Source organism: Gavialis gangeticus, unplaced genomic scaffold (genome assembly GCF_001723915.1).
Source record: "Gavialis gangeticus isolate Ggan-Ray unplaced genomic scaffold, GavGan_comp1, whole genome shotgun sequence".
Lineage (NCBI taxonomy): Eukaryota > Metazoa > Chordata > Crocodylia > Gavialidae > Gavialis > Gavialis gangeticus.
The window spans coordinates 28,590,239-28,594,977 of NW_017729008.1; the positions used below are offsets into that span (position 1 = coordinate 28,590,239).

Below are 4,739 nucleotides of genomic sequence, written 5' to 3' on the forward strand. Positions count from 1 at the left end.
CTGAAATCTTGTCGCTGCTTAGATCTGATACGCCAAAAATCCCACAAGTAACCTGTGACAAAGCAACAGATAAATATTTTTCTATTCTACTATTCTTATAATGTAAATTTTAAATTGCAGGTTAGAAACAGATCAGTTTCCCCAGTCACAAACTAATGGAATTAGGAAACAGGGTTGTCAAAGAATGGAAGTCTAGGCTCAACAGTCAAAATCAAAGTTGCCATAACAAGGCAGAAGGACGCTCGTAGGCTAAGACGATGCCCAAGAGAAATGGTGGAAGAAACATCTACCTGCTGGACTGAAGGATTCTTCTTACTTTTCGTTACTTTGTTTATAACTTGAGAGTCTTGTTGGAAGCTCAGCTGCTTTTGGATATCAGGATAAAATCAGTGCCAAGGAGAGTATTTACCCATATGTTCTTATGGAACATTTTTCTAAATATAACCTTGTTGTAATTATACTGCAAAAAAATTTCATAAACAGCAACTACAGATTCCATCAGATTACTTGGCAGCCTTAAATATCAAATGAAAATATTAATTATAACAATTTACACTACATGGGTAATTATCCCCACCAAAACAACCCACCTGCTGTCGACAGTAATATACCTAAGAAACTGATAAGTTTGTATCATGGACCCTGCTTCACTTCAAATGATCAGAAGAAAATTATAACTGCCCCCTCCTCTCCCCCCATTTCCTATATCACTTGATTTTTTTTATCTGGCATTTAGCAGAAGGCAATAAGCAGGAGAGGTGAATGGTACACTGGTCTGGCACTTCATTATTTTTTATCTCTGAAAGGCCCAATTTTATCTAGCCCGGGTCATACCTTGGAGACTTCAGTTCAGATTCATGCAGATAAAAGTGTCCTTTTCTCCCTCTTGTGTACTGTGGCTTTTCCTCTAGAAACATCAGGATAGGACTAGCTTAGGTAAAGTGTTAGTCTCCAGATGACCTGAAACCTAAATCTAAGAACTTAGATTTAATATAGCAAATAAGTTCCAGCCTACACTCTATCCTGACAATAAACAAAGTTGTTTTGGGTCCAGAAACATCGATGATCATTTATATGCAATTTTAGAAAATAAGAGTTAGTACAAAAATAATCCAGAGTATTTGAAAAGGTAAAACATTTTCATACCAAAGTTTGTAACACGGCCATGTAACTACAGCCTAAAATCCCAAATTACCCTAAATGGTTTAAGGAAGTACAACTGCTCTTAAGACATAATGCAGGTAGTAAGGGGAATCAAAGCCCCCTTACCTGCCTTCTCCAGCTGACCCTGATTTCCAGTATTCAGAACTCCCTACTCATAGTGCTTATCAACCAGAAAAGGATCGTTGTTGTCTTGAGTAGGTAAATACTTGCTTTTTCCTTCCCAGCAAATAATAGAAAAGGTATGGTTGAGGGGTTAAAGAACAGGTCAGGGATTGATGAGACCTAGATTCTGTTCTTAATTCTTCTCTAAACTCCATGGTGGCTGTTGAGACACAAGTCAGCATGTCTGTCTCATAGGTTCCTCATGTATAAAGTGGAGTTAATATGTGCATGGAGTTAACATCTACTTCAAAAGGGTCTTACGGCACTAAATGCACTAATGATTGCAATATGTTCCGATAGGTACATTTTGGTGATCAATGGGTTACTGTGAGGAGCTGAGTGAACAGCTTGTTAACAGATGCAAAACTTCCTCCAAAAATATTTCAATGTATTATTATTATTATTATTTGCAGCTTGCCTAGGCAAAATGATTTAATCAAACAAGGTTTTTAATTGTGATGGAAACATGCTTTAATCAAAGCGAGCAGCACACTTTAATTAAATAGGGTGGAAAGTGAGAGATAAGTTGTGAAATGTTATCTTTCACTGACATCCTAAGGAGCTAGAGAAGTCCTTTCAGATGCTGACCTTTCACAAGGAAAATGAATTTGGGTGTATATATTGTTTATGACCATATGTGGGGGTTACATAGGTTTTGGGTTTGACCATAAATTATATGAACTGAACGGTCTGGTGGTAATATGGTGGGGCTACTTCTGGTGGGGTAGCTCCTATAAAATACCCCAGAGTTGCAACCTCCAGAGTAAGGCAAGTGAGTATAGGCTACTTCAGAACCCTAGCTCTCATTGGACACATCTGCATGAGACACTTAATGCCCAGTAGCCTAATAACACTTTGCAGTAGCATGCTGGGCAAAAAACATGGTAATATGCTACTGTGCAGTGGTATTTGGCTACTGCACAGTGTCACTAAAAAACTGTGTGCCAGTGCTACTGCACAGTAACTATAGTTACTGTGCATTTGGTTTGTACTTCATTAAGCAAGTACGAAACTAAATGCACACTAACTACTGCGCATTAATGAACATGTATATGTGTCCATTGTCTTGTAGATTCTCCTTGGTTGGAGAAAAGCTAAAAACATCACCCTGCCAGAAATGTCCCCTCAATTTTGCCATTGTTGTTGGGCAGTCAGCAGCAGCTCTTATCTGTTGCTGTCTGCCAGAAGCTACAATCATGAAGGCACTGAACATCTGGACTCAGTTTGGCCTTTGCATTCTGTTTCAGGGTTTTAAATGGGGGATGGTAGGTCTTGGGCAGCCTCGACTGCTCCATACTCTTGCCTAGGCGTACTCATCAAAGATCTTGGTGTGATAGTTGCAGGACTCTGTACAAGTGGATTCATCAAGTACCTGACTAGACCTCTTATGCATACACCATTATCCAGAAGATCAACAGTTGCCTACCTAATACACGGGGGAATTTATGCAAGTGACTGATTGCTTTTCAAGACGATTGAGCCAGATACATCTTTGTTACACTTGTTAATTCAATCCACTGGGCCAGAATAGGTAGGTGTTAAGTGGCATAACTGCACTGACATTTATAAAGGAGGGTTAGAGGAGATACTCTGGCTGCTGTATTTTGCCAAGCACAGTGGGTGCATGATCAGTTTGTATCAACTGGCATGTTTCCACTGGGTTCACGCACATTGAAGTCAGTCACGTTGTTCTTTCTAGCTAATAGTTCTCTACTAGTTAACACCAGTGGAGAACTTGGCCCATTGTTTTTACGGCCATTGTATCTGCTTCTCTTTAGGTTTACTAGGGAATGAATTTTGTTACAGTACTGGAGGGGGCCTGAACCACATGGCCCTTCATGTAGTTTTTCATCTAGGGTCCAGTGAGTCATTTCATGCAAATGGGGAGACAAAATATAGGGTTTTAAATTCAAAACATACACACAAATTAATCTGCTTTGCTGTATGCAGGACCCTACATAACACTGCTTCTGTCTTCCTTAAAGAGTCAGTTTGTTGAATGCATTAACTATTGTGTGCTGGAGACGGGGGGGAAGATGCTTTCACTTAGGTTGGTGCCTCCTGTTCTTGGTGCACAAGATCTACCTTTGCTATTCTATCCTAGGACCACTTTCAAGGGAAAGCAATGGTGACAGTGGCAGCAGGGGGAACTGATGGCAATTGGTACCGAGGATAAGCATCTATTTTGCAATATTAAATAGTTAGCAGTTACTATTGTGCCTGTATGGCTTGGGCCCTATATTCCTGGAAGGTCACCCCTTCTGTGCACACAACTTGGCAACTTGGATGTCCCTAAATTGAATAAGAAGGTACCTGGCAATGCAATGTTTTCCATATTCTGATACTGCGATAAATGTTTTTAGGGAATGCAGTTTTTGTAAATTCCCAATTCTTAGAGGTGGTAAACTAGAGTTGAGCTCAAGTTTTAATGATGATTTTGCTGAATTGTTGTTTTATATACCTTCAAGTGAACTCCACTTAGCAGATTAGTTCCACCTTTCTTCTTCTTCAGTTGCTCCAGATCTCAAGAAACAGACTTACTGCTTTCTTTATGTGAAGCACAGTAATCCCTTTTTGGAAAACAAAGTGTTCACTTTAAAATCTGAGGGAGAACTTTGAACCAAAGCTGCACTGTAAAAGAATTTGCATTTACAAGCTGTGGGAGAGTGTTATTGACTGTGCCTTTAAAACAGAGAGATAAAGACATAACCATCTAATTTAAACTGGGTAGCAGGAAAAACAAAAAAGATTAAAAATAAAGGATGCCCCAAAGAGTCTTTTGTAAAGCTGCAAGTTGCTGTGGATACCCTGTTGGTTTTTACATTCTTCCTGAGCTTTGTAGGGGGGGAAAAATCTTCTTTCAAAGAAGCAGTATTTGTCTTTAAAAGTCCTTTCTGGTACAGTCACCCTCCGGCTAATCCCCCAGCCCTTGAATCATGCACAGCACTCACACTGACCGAACTGGAAGCTACACATGCCTGTGAAATTTTCATCTTTATATTAATAGCAAGATATTCAGGGTCAGATTCTGTGCTGACTTTCCTGAGAGAGAGTGCATGCACAGAAAGAACAACTCTCTGTAACGATCAAAGCCCCAATTATACTCTGGAGTGGCGAGAGATGCGCGTGTGAAAGCCCGCTATGCCCCCGCTCCCCCGAGCCCCCCAAAGACCTCCCAGCAGCAACGGAGCCCCCTGCCAACCCCCAGCACAGCCAGAGGCAAGTAAGGCCCATGGTGGGAGGGGGTTAATCCCTGAGTGAGCGGGAGGAGGCAGCTGAGTGGAGCTGGGCCAGGTCAAGCCCCACCTAGGCCCCTACTTCGCCCAGGCCCCCAGGGAGCCACGCGACCGGAGCCATGTGAACAGGCTGCGCAAACAGGTGCGCTTGTCTGCTGGCGTGTGAGTTAGCACGGA

General features: G+C 41.4%; 1 long non-coding RNA gene across 1 annotated transcript in view; it reads right to left on the minus strand.

Moving 5' to 3' along the window:
* The window catches only part of LOC109292312, an 18,412-nt gene that overhangs the window by 7,125 nt on the left and 6,548 nt on the right, over positions 1-4,739 (minus strand). The window contains exon 2 of the long non-coding RNA XR_002096100.1: positions 1,270-1,273. This is a non-coding gene — a long non-coding RNA (uncharacterized LOC109292312). The remainder of the gene's footprint in view (positions 1-1,269; positions 1,274-4,739) is intronic.